The 17,047-nt window shown below is 38.3% G+C and overlaps 1 pseudogene; it reads right to left on the reverse strand.

The window, feature by feature from the left end:
• Positions 1–471: 471 nt before the first annotated feature.
• The window catches only part of LOC105471324 (26S proteasome regulatory subunit 4 pseudogene), a 382,968-nt pseudogene continuing 366,392 nt past the window's right edge, over positions 472–17,047 (reverse strand).

Below are 17,047 nucleotides of genomic sequence, written 5' to 3' on the forward strand. Positions count from 1 at the left end.
ACTAGTTAATTTAGCAGCTATTTATTGAAACATACCTACCTACTTGTCATCCAGGTGGGAGCCCTGAAGGGGGTTGAGTTCATTTCAATTCAATTCTCCAGAGCTGTCTGACAGAGCCGCCATATTTTGGCTGCCTTTCCCAGTGATCTCTAATTGTAACTTAAGACTTTTCACTTAATGGAAGTAAGGAATAAGAAATACAAAAAGAACCTGATTCATTACTCAAACTCTCTAACATGAAAAAGGATAAAATGCGTTTATTTTTCTGTTTACTCTTAAGAAATAATTATAGCTATTAGAAATATATACTTATATTTAATAATATTGTACTAAAACATACTTATAAATATACCTAAAACTGAGGGTCAGTGTATACAAACACATACACACACACACACACACACATATATATATATATCTGTGTGTGTGTATATGTATATACACACACACACACACACATACATCCTGATGTCTGAAGAGACCAAGTGTTTGAATGCATGAATGTAGAGCATGAGTTCTTTGTATTATACAATACGGCTCTCTCTTTCCTTCCTTTTTTCTCTTGACCCAGAGAACGTGTACAGTAGGGAAAGATTCCCTGTAGCTAAGTCATGCATTCACTTTGTAATTTCAGATCAACCAATTCAAAAGAGAAACTACTCTAGCTTCAGGGCTTTCCCATATAAATGGCCAATGTCTTCCCAAAAAGGACTTTAGAAGGATAAGTGAAAAGTACAAAAAGTACTCAAAGTATCATATGATAAAGAAATAATATAAATGGCAAAACTAGTCCAAATCCTTGTGCTAGAAGGGTGCTTATGTATCATCTATTGACTATTTTAGAGGCCCAGAGAGTTCAATCTCTTACTTTTCTGAAACACACAATCAGATAAGGGCAAATCAGAGACTGTAACTCAGTTCTTTGGTCTTTCTCAAATTTCAGTGCTTATTCTACTTCATTCTGCACTGTTCTTTGTTTTGCTTTCGTTTAGATTGCTCATCAAAGGTACAACAAATACTTTTCTGAAGATACTGTGTAAATCCACTTAATATAATACTAATCCCATTGTAAATGTATGAGACTAATCCTTACATTAAAAAACCCTGTCTTGAATGTTTGTGTTATCAAGAAGTCGAAGGTGGTAGGAATAGCCATGTAACCTATTTGGATTACGAATTTGAGTTTTCATATATTGGTACAATCTGTATTTCAAGGGTTATTGAATTTGCTGAGGTTCCTCATCCTCCTTGTACCACAGTCCCCTGAAAAGTTTCTGAGAGTCTCAAGGGAACATTTCACATTTTTTTAAATAGACTCAGTGCTACTGCTGCTGTGTTCTGCTCACGAAGTGCCATAGCTTCCACTGTAGTCCATGGCACCTGCGCCAAGTGTCTTGGAAATTAGAATCACCTGCAGAAGTATCGCATCTCTTGATGCCCAGGATGCACTCATTATTAACTAAATCAGACTATCTAGGGGGTAAAAACCAGGCATGGCCACTTTATTAAAGATCTCAGGTGATTCTAAGGGCAGCATAGTTTAAAGCCAGCTGACCTATGTCTAGGAACTGCCAGCTATCCAAACTTTGTAGTAGCCTAAGGGGTAAATGGAGTAGAATTGTTTTACCTGCCCTTCCTATTATAATCTGTTCTTGGGTGAACCTGTTAGTTTCCTCTTGGCTCTCAGCCTCACATATGCCTTTTTCATTTTACCCTCTATTCTGTCAAGGGCTGGAAACTTCCAGACTATTTTCCTGGACCCTTTTGCTCACAGGGTTTGATTTAATTCTGCCAATGGGCAGCCTTAGCAGCTGATTAGAAGCCAGGAAGAGATAGATTATTTTTTTCTACTTTGGCACTGGCAGCATCTGTGATATCATCACTGATTTAAGCAGCCACCGAGGGACTGCAGGCTCCTGGATTCTCACTCAGTGCTTGCAGTGAAAGTTCCAGTTGCCGTGGTGTTTTAGCTCTTATGGTTTGGGGCACTGCCACTTTCCTCTCTTTCTTCTCAGCCTGAGCAGTTTTAGCAGCTTCTTGCATTTACCTGCATTTCTTTTCCCTATGGCTTCACCTTCTAACAATTTAGAAACATTTAACTTTATTAAATCCCTCTGAAATATTTAGAGTGCTTTTTGATTGGATAATTAGATACCAATTGATAAAGCAGGGTGCTAAAGCTGTGCTTATTGAGTCTCTATGTCTCAATTATGAGTTATTAGTGAGACAGCTTTTCCTGGTTTTTATTTGCAGCCCCCCCCTCTCTCTCTTCATTGTCCAGGGTACTCTACTCTTTCTAGGGACACAGCCCTATTGATAGACTTACTCAGATCCTTCCTCTGACAGTGGATAGTTTCTCTGCATCAAGCTTGTCATGCCACTTTCCCTTTACGCGAAACCTCAATTTTTTTCTCAAGAAAATCCTCAGGCCCTCCGCTTCAGATTCTGCGCTTCTGGTAATCTTACTTGCTCAGTTTACTAACACATCTGAACCTCACTGTTGGATATAAAAGATAGGCTGAAGTTGGGACACTGACTATATTGTTTTGTTTCCAAATTTCAATCTAATTTATTTAAGTTCCTGTGAAAGCATTCATTCACAAATTTTATTGTGTAAGAGAATGACATTGAGAGCTCATTCAAATGCAGATTCCCTGGCCACCCTCTCCCACAGCCAGTCATTCAGTAAGTCTTGCACTGCTTAGGAATGTGTGCTTTTAACAAGCACTCAAGAAGATCCTGAAAGAAGGAGCCAAGTGATAACATACTAAGAATGACTGACCTAGTGCCTATTTTTACCTGATTTCCTTTCTACACACCTTATTTGAAGTATTTGATTGTCATTTTATACAAAAATCTAAACTGAAACTTCTGTTGCTTATCAAGTATCACGTATTTTAGAAAAATAATTGTAGTAGCAAAAAGCAAGGCATACTGAGTTGAATTTGGAAGCAAAAACACCTGAAATGGTGAAGGTGGGGTATGTAAAGCCAGTGCAGCTCATACAATGTCTTTAGGTGAATTAGAAAGATAAAAGCACTTTCCCTGGGCTATTGAATTTTAAAAAAGGAAAAGAAATAAAGAATGAAAGTACACTCTCCAGGGGATACTGCTCATAGGCACGTGGCTTATGAAAGGGATATTCTCTTTGAAGGAAGAAAGAGGTATTCCTTCCCTCAGTAGGACATGATCCCACATGAAGACATATGCTTGACAAATGGAGCGAGTTTCTACTGCTGCTCACGGCCTCTGCCAGGCATCTTCATTCTTCACTGTCGTACCCTGGGAACATCGAGGGAGGAGTATAACGTCCTGAATCAGGATGGAGGAATTCAAGGGAAAGGGTTGTATGCACATGACCGACATGCTTTAAGGAGTAGAAAGGGTAGTTGTATTTATGGAAAAATATGGAAGGAATAGTGAGTGTGTAACAAAGAGAAACAATACCACAAAATGTCACTGCAGGAACTCAGGGAGAAGTTGCCACAGTGTTGATTGTGCAAAGACGATCAATAGATTCAAACTATTATTGAACTAGTATATGATTCTATTAGACACCATAGTTGCTTCCATTTCTCTCTGGTCCAAGTTACAGTAACTATGAAAATCTCACAATAGAAACCTGGTAAGAGCATATTTTAATTGTAGAAAATGCACCTAAAAAGTAATTACTTCCTTTTCAGCTCTGGCTTTGAAAACACAAAAGTATGAATTAAATTCATTTAGCTTTTGTTAATTTGTAGAAATGTTTCTGGCTTTATAAAATACATTTTTCCTACCTCTTTTCACAATCTTAGAAATAAATGTGTCCCTCACCTAATATTCACTCACTTCAATATGTTCTGTGTATAGCCAGTTGGACTTGTTCATATTTTCCGTTTTTCAATATGCTCATAAATTTAAATATATCATTGAAATAAAAACATTTAAAATAGTTTTTATATGAAAAAATTATATTTCATGCCATGTTATCTTTCTTTCATTTTTGCTACCTTCTTAACTTAAGGATTAAGTGCCTTATTGAATAAAATTTGTTTGGGGCACTTTATAAAAATAAATAAATCAAAATAGTATGTATACCCTAGTAGATCATAAACTTTTACTTTTGAATTAGAAATGATTTTTCTTTCCCAATACAAAGGTGGTACATGCTCATCATAAAAATTCAGATACGTTAAGTTTTTTTTCTGCCATAAAGAAACTTGACTGGGACTCAGAAACAAAAGACTAAAACATTCCCCGATGCAAAGTAAATTAATTAGATATAAATGCTAGTTAATTTTTTTGTCATAAATAGAATTGAAAGCATAAGCACATAACACTGTTTTGTTTTTGTTTTTAGAGCATTTAACAGTTTACAAACACTTTAACAAACTTTAACATACAGAGTTAGGTGCTATACTCCTATTGCTATGTTCTGAGCACTTATATTCTGCTTCCTAAATTATAACTTATCTGTAATCAAGTGTGTTCTGACCTGCAATTCATAGAACACGTTTTGTTTGTTTATTTTTGTTTTTGAGAAAGAGCACACTTTATCGGGAAGCAGACTGCTGCACAGTGACCAACATACAAAGGCCACCCAATGGGCACTTACACACTAATTGTACTCCAACAGACACAGAATTTTTGCTGATAAAAATCAACGAGAACAGGGGTTCCTCTGGGCAACTCCCCCAACCTCATCCCTTTCAGGGTTGGACAAATCTCCCAACCATTTTCCTGATGGCAGCTGTGGTTCACTAGAGATGGAACCCCTCAGGGGTTGCCTTCTTGTTTCTTATAAAGAACATTTTCTTTAGATGTTTTGAAGTCTTCATTTTTCACTTTCATTCTATGTTCTCTTAAGGCCATCAGAGCAGCTTCTGTACAGATTGCCTTGATGTCAGCAGCAGAGAGGTCATCTCTAGCTACGATCAAGTCGTCCAGGGTTACATCATCGGCCAGCATCATCCTGCTTGTGTGAATCTGAAAGATGCTCTTCTTATTCCTTTCATCAGATAGGGGGAACTCAATCTTCCCATCAATGCAGCCTGGTCTGGTAAGTGCTGGATCCAAAGTTTCTATTTGGTTTGTGGCCATGATAACTTTCACATCTCCCCTAGAATCAAATCCATCTGACTGGTTCAACAGTTCCGATGTTGTTCGCTGAATTTCTCTCTCACCACCAGAATTTGAGTCATATCTTTTTGTCCCAATGGCATCAATTTCATCAATAAACATGATGGATGGTGCGTGTTCTTCAGCAACTCGAAACAATTCCTGTACAAGTTTGGGCCCATCACCTAGGTACTTCTGAATGAGTTGAGAGCCAACCACTCTCAAGAAACTGACTGAGGTTGGGTTTGCTACTGCTTTGGCTAACAAGGTTTTACCTGTGCCAGGTGGACCATAGCGAATGACCCCCTTAGGAGGCTTTACACCCATCTCTTTATAATACTCAGGATGGGTGAGAGGACGTTCCACAGATTCCTTAATTTCCTGAATTTGGTTGTCCAACCCCCCAATATCAGCATAGGTCTCCCGGGGGGCCTTTTCCACCTTCATCACTGTGACTGGGGATCCGTGTTATCTATCAGCACCCCTATCACAGCTTGCACCTCGTGGTTGAGCAGGACCAAGCAGCCAGGTTCCAGCAGATCTTTGTCTACAAGTGAAAGAAGGCTGACATAGTGTTCTGAGCCCACAGATGTAGACACAATGGCATGATTTTCATCGATGATCTCTTCCAAGTTTCCTACTGACATCGGAGTCCCTCTCAGATCATCCACTTTTGATCTTTCCTCCTCTTGCTTTTCTTCTAATGGTTTCATTTGTTTCTGATTTCTAATGAACTCTTCCTCCCTGAGAAGACAGTCTTTAATTCTAACTTCCATAATTTTAACCAGCACTGAGTGTGAGGTGTCACCAGTGGCAGTTTGCTGGCAGCATATGATCCCTTTGTTTTCTCCTTCTTTTTCCCCACTCTAGTTGGTACGGGAGGTTCGTATTTCTTTTTCTTGTCCTTGTCATCCTTCTTTCCACCTCCAGGACCATGACCACGACCACCACTCTGACTTTGAACCATCTTGCCTTGGCCACTTGAGCTTCTGCTGCCGGAAGTTCGTCCACCCAGAACATGTTATTATGATCTTACAGAACACAGTTTATCTTATGTTTTCCTTCTCATAGAGTCTACTTCCAAATCCTTGAAACTACGTTTGATTGTATGTTCAAAACAAAGTTAGTGCAGTCCATGGTCATCCTTCTTTTTTTTTTTTTCTTTTTCTTTTTTTTTTAGCTTCGTTTACCACTTCTGTTAGGTTTCTAGGGTTGCTGTAACAACAGTGGCTTACAACAACAGCAATCTATTTTCTCACAGTTCCGGAGGCTGAAAATTCAAAAATCAAGGTATTTACAAGGCTACACTTCCACTTCCTCTGAAGCGCCCATGGTGAAAATCTGATCCATGCTCTTTCCTAGCTTCTTGTGTCGCCAGCAATCCTTGACATTCCTCAGCTTGCAGCTACACCACTCCACTTTCACCTGGCAATATCATCTCTAGGTGTGTCTGTATCTCCATATTTCTGTGTCTCCATTTCCCTATGCGTATATGGACACCAGTCATTGGATTTAGGGCCCAGCCTAATCCAGTATGACCTCATCTTAACTACAGGCATGGGGCCTAGGATTTCCACATATTTCTTTGCAGAACTCAGTTCAACAAATTATTTTTGTGATGTTTGCTATTGTCTATGTCTTCCCTCTAGAATATTTCTTGACTAATACCCCTGTGTTTTCAAATGTCCCTCTCTTGGTCTTCTCCCTAATGGGAAAAGAAAATAGGATAGAAGTGGGGACAATGGTTCTCAACCAGTGGTGATTTTGTTCCACAGGAAATATTTGGCAATGACTGGAGAAATTTTTGGTTGTCACAACTTAAAGATGAAGGAGTTGCTGTTGGAATTCCCTGGGCAGGAACACTGCTAAACATCCTGCAATGCACAGAACACTCCACCTCCTAAATTCCCCCAAGAAAGAATTATCTGGTCTCAAATGTCAATAGCGCTGAGGTTGAAAAACCTTGATCCAGAAGTTTACGGCACTATTAGAACATACATTCTCTCAGGATGGCTATCTCACATCTTTATCAGAGTGCACATTACTAGCTGAGAGTGGTGATAAGGAGTTTGGAGGTATAGACCTGGGACTGGTTCTATGCCAAACACCTCACCTCACAGCTTGGTCTTTCTATAGTATTGATTGTCAAGTACAGCTGAAAAAAACCGTCTGGGGAACTTAGAAAAATGACAGAAACTCAGGCCCCACTCTGTTCTATTGAACCAAAATTGATGGTGAATTGCAGAAATCTATCCTTTTGATGTTTACAGTCTAAAGAGCAAGTTGGAGAGTAACGAAACATACAAACAAAACATTGTTAACTTTTCTAGGAAAGGAGGTAGCCTAGGGGGAAACCAGTGGAAAAGAACAATAGAAATGTAGTCTTTACATAACTAAAAAAAAAAAAAAAAAAAAAAAGCGTTAGGCAAACAAAAAACTTCTCTCTTCATTTTTTTAAATTGCAGATTAAGTTAGAAATAGACAAGTCTCCATTTTTAGAGAGGTTCAAAGATTAGAGTAGCTGTGTGAAAAGTGGACATACCCCCAGGTACCCATCAGCTTAGCATAATTCCCCACTAAGGCCACCTCGAGCATGGAACTCCTGGCACCACATTTACTAGAGTACTTCCTGAGTGCCCATGGCCTTGATACAGGGTCCCTTGAGCCCAGAAATCTGCTTCCATTCATAGTGTGATTTGACTAACACCTCAAACCAAGACTACTAAAAACAGTGCCTGACAAAGATTATGCACTCAATATATATGTGTTAAATAGATAAATAAATCAATACTCTAAAATGCAAGGGAAATCTTAATCCTAAGAGCCCACCTGACCACTGGAACACAGAATGTTCCAAGTTAGCAAAAGTGCTGTGTTTCCCTCAATCCTGAGGGATCACTCTAGAATAGAGAGTAATCTGTCACAGAGAGCATTATTACTGACATGTTCAGCAAGCAAGATGAGTGGGATGTCATAAAGTGGAAATGTGTTTTGGTCTTCCACTGTCTTTATAAATGAATTAACGTATTCTTAGTTGCAATGCACAGTCTCTATTTTCTAATGAGAAAGGCTGGTCATCTATTTTGTCAGATGACTGAACCTGGTCAACTCAGGGAGTACTGCTGGCTGGACTCTTCCTTTTCCTGTTTACTTTCCCTTTGCTGCAAATCAGGGCTTTTGGTCCATCTTGGATTGAGCCAAGCAAGGAGAGGATAAACTTTTCTTGATTAAGAGAACTATTAACTAACTAGTTTTGCTCAGCCTTCCTAATATTTAAACCTTCTTTTCCCGGGCACTTGTCTTGGTCCTTCAGATGCTCCCGTTGCACCTCCACTGGGCCAATCCAGTTGGGCTGTTCACATCTCTCACATCAGGCACCCGATCCCAAGCTAGACTCTTGTTTTCTCCTGAATCCATTCCACACAGAACTCTCCCTGTTGAAATTCCCACCACTACTCCAAAAATGATAATGGACAAGGTTTCAAAGAACTCCAAGTAAGCTTGCCCCCTCCACTCTGGATCTTGGGAAAATTCATGAGGGAAAACTTATCCATTCTTTAAGATGCTGTCTTTGGGTCTTTGGTGATAGTGAAGGTTGTATTGACATTCCAGTTCTCTCTCTTTCTGTCTCTCTCCCTTCCTCCTCCTCCCACTCCTCCTACTCCTTCTCCTCCTCCTTCTCTGTCTCTCCCTCTCTCCCTCTCTCCCTCTCTCCCCCTCTCCCCCTCCCTCTCAATGCTTCATGCTACTAGCTATCCTCTCAAGGCTGCCTGTCAATCAGCTTTGGCATGGAAAGAGGTACTCCCTCCTCATTCCTAGTAGGATGGACCTAAGGGCATAGACAGCAACTCTTCACAATCCACAGTTTAACTTAATCTGTTCTACCTTCCTTGTGAATTTGAGAGGCCTCTCACCATCCTAGGACACCTCCTGAGAAGTATCCACTCAGCAGTCTGGCACATAACTTTGAAATTCCACATCTTTTGAGTCTTGCTGACTAAACTGAAACTGAGAAACAAATAGCCCAATTGTATGAGCATTAACTCAGTAATTAAGAGTCTTCTTATTTTGACAATACATAGTGATTCAGTAATTGTTAAATGGCTACCCTCAGGTTATTTTTCCATTTTTATGTTTAATTTATAGTAATAATTAAACTAAAATGTGTATTGATTTTCAATCATAACTATGGAAGTTTTGCATGGCCAGGACACTATGACTTAAAGCCTACCCAGATTTATTATATAATCTCTTGCGTGAAATAGCCTCGAGAGTGCTCGTCTAAATCCATATCCATAAAACTAAAATAAACATTATTACCAAAATAACTAAAATAAGTGGAACTCAAGTAGCCAATCCACTAATCCAAATAAGTTTATAAAATGAAGCATTGGCAGCATTCCATATAGCAGCCAGAGGTAAGGCAAACTATATTAAGATTTACCTTACCTAATCCTCCAATGTCTTCCAGCTGGACCTAGAATGAAATCCTAGGTCCTTAGCATAGCCTGCAAGGCTTAATGTGATTTGGCTCCTCCCTACATCCAGATCTTTTTTCCTGCTACTTTCTCCTTAAGCCACTTTATTCCAGGTATACTAGCTTTTCATACACCTCTTTGGCTTGTTACTGTTAAGGCCTCTGCAGTTTATGATGCTTCCACCACAGTGGTTCTCAACTGAAAGCAATTTCCCTCCTCCCTTATGAGATACTTATCAAGGCCTGGAGACAATTTGGTTGTAACAACTGGATTGGGGAATGGAGGTGCTACCAGCATCTACTGGGTATATACTAAGAATGCTGCTAAACATCCTGCAATCACAGTACAGCCCCTCCAACAAATTATCATCTGGCCTCAGGTGTCAATAGTGCTGAGCTGGAAAAACTCCTCTCTCTGCAGTAATCTGCCTGCTTATCTTCGTATGCCTGCAATCTCTCTTTCTAGTCTCAACTCAAAGCTTCAGCGAAGTGTTCTTCCAACCACCCAGGCTGACATAGCCCAGATCCCACCCCACTCCTGCTTAGTCATCACTGTATTATTTTTCTTAAAGTTTATTGTTTTATTGTCTCGTAGTTTCTAGCTCTAGAAGGGGGTTCCTTATTCTTCCTGTCCACATACCCAGCATCTGAGCAGAGCAGGGCACACAATGACATCTATTAGACAGGAGGTGGACTGGTGCATTCCAAAGGGAAGGGCACTTAAGAATGAGTTAATAAGTAACTGAGACCTTTTTAAGTTTTTTTTTTTCCAGAAACACTTTTCTTAGCTAAAGAGGAGGGAGAAAGAGTTCAATAATTGATTTACAAAAACAGCAGGGAGTTTCAGATGCAATGGATTAAGAGATCAAGCTTTGCAATGGCATCACTGATGTTCTAAAGCTCAGGAAACTTGGAAGAACACTAGAGTACAACCCACACTAATATTACAGTAAAAATAACATGTTCACAAAATTGGCAACTCGTGCCTCTGTGACATAACTGAGCACTATTGTGAACAAATCTTACTGAATGAGCAGCAAAAAGGGGAAAGCCCATTAGGTTCCTCGTGAAGATAGGAGGAAAACCACTTAAAGACCAATGCAGGAGCTGCGAAATTTACTTGCATTTTACTTGGGCTTTAGTCAGTCCCTTTGCTGTAAATTAACATCAAATCAGTTGTTTATGAGTGTCAGCTTTCTAGATCAATTTCTTTCTGATTTGGTACCTGAATAGTAAAGATGGCATCCTTATTCCTCACTGGTTTGATGGTTCAGTCTTCAACCTCTGTTGACTGTTCAACTCAGAGAAGCAAAGACATTATGCAATCAGAATGCTGCTGAAATGTTGTCAATTTTCTCGTTTTTAACCACTATCCATTCAGGTCTAACTTTTAAGGAATCAAGATTTTTCCATTTTCCAAAACACTGGGTATGCAGGAGTGTGGGGTGGAGGTGGGGAGAAGACACAAGAAGGAGTCGAAAAACTAAATCTATATCTCATGAAAGATTCTGATTCACCCCAGTTTTATCTTTAGCCAAGGAGTAGAAGCTCTATGGGTTGATGTGGGGAGTCTGTAAACTTCTCAAAATTAAAGTCAGAATAATGTTTATGTCTTGTTCTGAGAAGCATCTCTACCATTCTGCTGGAAACTCTAACATTTATGCTCCTTAGGTACTCTGAAAATTTTCCCTATTTGGTGACATAGCAGTCAGTTATAAAATTAGTATAAACTGCAGACAATTTTGATGAACTTAGTAGAATTTGGCGATACGTTATTCACGTGTTTCCGTTTCAGAACGTACAGAGATTTAGCAAAGAAGGCTGTGACTCACCGAGAGCCACAAGGAATCTTCGAGCTGGTGGTGAACTATTCCTGGGTATCCTATGATTTCCTCCAAGTAGAGAAGTGAGGTGAAGAGAAGAGGACAGGTGTTTTCTCCCTAGGGTAAGAGTTCCAGAAAGTAAAATAGAACAAGTTCAAAAGATTAGGCTCCTTCACTTTTATCCAACCCAATTTTTTTTTTTCAAATATGATGTTACTTTACAAAATAAAGGAATTTATTTGGTGAAGATACTTGCAATTAAAGTTCATGTGAAGGAGTGAGGAGAAATTTGGGAAAAGAGGACTGCTTCAGAAGAGAACGATGAATGGTGGGAAAGTGGAGCAAACACAGGAAATTCTGCAATTTTTTTTTTTTTTTTTTTTTTTTTTTTTTTTTTTTTTACAATTAAGCAGTTAACAAATTGCAGCATCTGGATTTGGAGAAATAAAGAGCAACCAATGCAAGCCTTGCACCCACTGTTTTCTCATCACAAGTCCATCAGTCATACTTAACAGAGAAGCTTAGGTTCCATCTTCTTAAATCTGCTAGAATCCTGTGGCAGGTGCACAGGAACAGCAATGGTCAGAATGCTGCCATGTAAACTTGCAGTATGTGGCAAGCCCACAAATTTAAAAAAAAAAAAAATGCTGGAACGTTTTTGAACAGGAGAATCTGCACCTACCTAAACAAAGGCTTACTTATATACTTTTGTCTTTTGCTTTACTTTACATAGAAATATGTAATACCTTTGTATAATTATCCCCTGCCTGGAATAGAGGTGATGCAGAGATGAAGATACTCATCATTCAACAATCTTGATCTCTAAGAATCAAGTGAATTTTCTTTGAGGCTTAGATTTCCAGCTCTATGACAAAGGTTTTAGAGATAGCCATATTACTTTAGTGACTACCTCTTGACTTTCCACATCAAAAGTAAATAGTCTCATTTGACAGAAAGATGTGTGAGTAGATCGTATTTCCCCCTTTGATGCTGTAAATAGGATATGAAGGTGATAAAAATACTAGGTTGTGCATATCTCTGTTGATAGGAAAAGATAAAGTAAGAATGTACAAAGAAGAAAACCAATGACTACCAAGGCTAGATTTTACATCAAGAAAAACAAGAGATCCAAATGTGACTTTTGTCTCTAAGGAGGGGCAACCACCCTCACCTTTTGAAAAATAACTATTGGGTTGTAAGAAATATGGTTAGAAAAAAAAATTCAATAACCAAGTCTTGGGTTATGTGAAAATATAAAAAGCATGAATAATTCTTTGTGAAAACTCTATAAGCAATTCCGGAGCGCCTGTCAGAAGAAGAACAGATGAGGACATAAAATCAGCCTGGTTAGTCGGTCTCCTTGAATGCAGAAGAGATGTCTCCCCACACTGTGTTTATAGTGCTTGAGGGCACAGCAAATAAATGTGTTCTTTTCCTTTGATGTTCACATCTGTAGCTGTGGGATTCCACTCCAACCTTGGGACAGATGGCCAAGAAGCTATGCTAGGCATTAATAGGGATTCCTTTGAGAGCCTGGCATAACTTTCTGTAAGAATAGCTGTCAGTCTACATATATTTATAGCAGGTAGTCACCCATATTCACAATTTGGGAAGGACTCAAAACCCTCTCTCTATATTTTTTTCTTCTTATCACGATAGTACTGAGAAGCTTGAAAATACCACTAGCCAATTCCTTCTGTACAGGCTTTCTAATGGTTCTTAATGTGTACGTTACAGAAATTAAAATGCTAATAAAAATTTCAGAAAATAAAGCCTCAGAAATACACCAGAAAGTAGTATGATAACAAAAATTAAAAGACAAACAACAAAAAGTAAAAAAAAGAAATTAGAGAATCAGCCCCAAATTTTAAATACTCACATATAGGGAGTTTCTGTTGAAGAGAACAGAGAAAATGGATGGTAAGAAATTATCCATGAAAATTTAATTCAAAAGAAGTACTGAAAATCGAAAGCAATTTCCTGATTAAAAGCACGGTGCCCAAGTTCATAACATAAAAACAAACTCATACCAACACACATTTTGTAAAATTTTAGAAACAAGAGATCAAGAGAAGATTTTCAAAGTTTTCACAAAAGGAAAAAACAAAACACTTCATGACATAGAAAACAAGAATAAAAGAATGAATGTTTCCACAGCACTAAAAGCTAGACTAAAATGAGACAATGCTTTTAAATTTAAAATACAAATTCATCCTACCTAAGATTTTATGTTAAGATATGAGTCAATTGCAAAATTTAAAAAAATTTACTTCCTCAGTGTTCTTTCCCAGGAAGCAATGGATAGAGGGAGGTGTGTAAATCAGGAAGTAGGATTCTTCTTTAACACAGAAGACAGAAGAAGGGGCTTTTCATGACGAAGGTGAAGAAAGATCCCAGATTGACAGCTGTGCAATTGCCCTAGAGGAAAACCACTTCAGATTGAACTAAGCAATCTTAGTGCTGCTGTCTATAAATAAAAGATGAATTTGATAGAATCATTGAGACACAAGAAAGACTCAGAGAAGTATAGAATCTCAAAACTTACCTGATAACATACCCAGAGCAAATATTTTGAATTTTCATCCTTAATATCTTTTGATCTTCCCTAAACACATTGTTTGAGTTTAATGATTCGGGTTTCTACCATCCTTGTCAGAACCTGAGGAACAGAGTATTTCCCTACCTCTTCACTGTTATTTCACGCTGCATCAGAAGTTGTCTGTGCTCATTACCTTTTGCTATGTGACATGGAATTAGAAAAATAGGAATAAAAAAAGGAACCCACCCTGCTACCAGCTAGCTAGCTAGGTAACAAGGTGCTGGGACCAGTTTGGTACTAGCGTAATTAACGTGTTATTATATTTTTAATTTTCAAGATTTTGGGGGTGATATGGAAGTTGTTTTGTATTATTTTCTGAATATCCTGATGTGCAATTTCAATTCTTTCTTATGGAAATAATATTTCATCACTGAAAAAATATATATATCTCCATATATATTCACACACATGTATTTGTGGAATTTTCTCCCTACTCTTCATAAATTTTTCTTCCACTTCCATTTTTTCTGCTTTCTGTTTGATTTCTCTCTGTTTTCATGTTGTAGATTTGGTTTACATATCTGCTAATTATAAACTGTATGTCTGTATTTGATTGAAGTACCCGAACCCTATTTGAAAGCATTTCTCAATGCTTGGTTTTATTGCAGTATGATCTCTATTGACCATTTATTTGGGTAAGTCCCAATTACTAGATTTATTATTATTATTACTCTTAGGATTGTCAGTTTTCCCATAAAAAAATTCATTTTTTTTTTAGCTGAGAGTAATAAGCCCAGCTACCAGAGTTTTCCTGAATCCAAATATGAAAGAAAGTAGTGAGGTGTATATCTTCTCAGGAGACTGTTATTTAAACTCTGTTTCCAATATATTATCTGGCCTCACATGGTACTTAATGCACACAGATATGATTCCCTCTCATTCAGCTTTTAGTATTCTAATAGTTTAATAATGGAACTTTTTCCCAGTTGCACTTTTTATACAACTATTCAAGTAATTCTACTATCTCAAGCTCTCAAGCTCTACACTGCACCCTCACTCCTCACTTTTAGATCAATTCAGGCCTTCTAATTCCTGAGGTTTGCTATAGTTCGTTGCCACAAATCAGCATGGTGCAGGTTTTGAGTTACGCCTTTATGAATTCTTCCCCTCTCTCTCCCTCTTCTTCCCTCCCTCCACCTCTCCTGTCAATCACGTCATTGGTTTGTCTGTTGTTGGGATATTTGGCAGGGAACAATAACCTGCAGTCCTTTTCCTTGCCAGAGTTCTAAACCACTTCAAAAATAAGATAAAAGGAATAAGATACGTAGAAAACAGAATAAACATTTTGGAATGTTAATGCTGGTATTAAGTGTTTCTGTTACCTACAAGAAAGTGGACTTTGTAGTAGTGAACACTTGAATGAGAACATTTGTCCCACTCAGTAGTACTGGACTAGAGCAGACCTCCAGTCCTAAGGCAGAGCTACTCCTAGAGATCCAAAACACAATGTACATTATCTGCAGTCTGCTGGCTCGTTAGAAGAAAAGGAAAGTGCTGGCCACTCATGCCCTCTTTCTCCTTCCAATCAGATAGAGCATTTCATCTTCCCTTGGACAGAGTGAATAATAGGTAGCAAGCGGCCAAGAGAATTGTGCCAAAGTGTTTCTTTTCACATGGAGGTAATTATCAGGGGAAAAGAAGAAGCATTAGCACCCCCAATATTGCCCAGGTTTTGTTATCTTAATTCATTGGCTTGACTATTACAGTTATGGTCAGTTGAGATGTGCTAACTCCTTTCTGGGAAATGATTAGCTGTCCCTCAGAATAATCCTTCATGATGCCACTCTACATTTAACAACTGCTTGTCTGGCTTTCTTCTCGGATATGGGTCAGAAGAGTGCATTAATTAAATCATTTCCAAGGCCACTCTGTACTCAGGGCTGAAAAGTCACTCTTTATTCTATTTCCATCCTCAAATTATGTTTAGCCACTTTTTCAGAGGTCCTCGATGAGCTCAAATGACATCATAACTATGTTTTAATAATAAACTACATAAAGACACTGTAACAATAAAATTCCAGCAGCACAGAGATGCTTTAGATACAAATATAAATCTCCTGCCATCATCAGATTCTCCTGGGGAAAAAACCAACAAAACAGAGCCAACTATCAAATCCCCTTGTAAGTCAAAGCCAAAAGGTCAAAAGTTGTATAGATCCAAAATTAAATTATATTTCCCTTCTGTGTTACTAGTCCCAAGGAATTTAAGTCTACCTCAACTTCTTATTTCAGCTCTATTTCAAAGCTTAGTTGTGTTTGTCTAGGTGTTTGAATGTAATGGATAAAAGCACAGAGTCTAAGTCAGATTTCCTTCATTTGAATCCTATGGAGATTACTTAATAGTTGTGTGACCATGGAGAAGTTTTTTAACCTCTTTGTCTCTCAGATACCTAATCTGTAAAATGGAAATATTATTAGCCATCTCAAAAAGATGATGTGAGTTTTACCTAAAGTATGTTAACTCCTTAAAAGATTTCTTGGCAAATAATTAACTCTCAATAAGGAATTAATTTACTTTCTTCAGTGGCTTCAGCCTGAACCACCTTTCACAGAAATGGGTAGGACTCCTTTGAGTCCTTGGAAATTAAATTAATCAATACCAAGTTTCTGGGATTGCTCATTTTTAAAATCCAATTCATTAACAGGACATCCTAGAGTATGACCACTGTGACTGCACACCCACAAGATAATACAGCGTCCTCAGAGTGCAGAGCAGTTATCCCAGGCAAAATTATGTTCCCAGAAGTCAGTGTTTGGAGATGTCAAAGATCATATTTCATTCTCAATGGTAACTGATTGAGAGAACATAAATAGAGAAAATCCTTATTTAGCCATGCCATCATTCAAGTAATTCAGAATCCATGACCTATGAATTTAAACTGCCCATCAAGATGTTAATTTGAGCATGTGCAATTTTCAGTAAATAGTGGAGGGTGGAGGGGCTCCACACACACTGACCATCTTTTCTATGGAGCCGCATTTGTGCAACAGCGGCCCTGCTTACCAAATATTTTAAACTTGGTTATTTTCTTTATTTTTCCAGAATCT

The sequence above is a fragment of the Macaca nemestrina genome, chromosome 4 (genome assembly GCF_043159975.1).
Source record: "Macaca nemestrina isolate mMacNem1 chromosome 4, mMacNem.hap1, whole genome shotgun sequence".
In the NCBI taxonomy this organism is placed as follows: domain Eukaryota; kingdom Metazoa; phylum Chordata; class Mammalia; order Primates; family Cercopithecidae; genus Macaca; species Macaca nemestrina.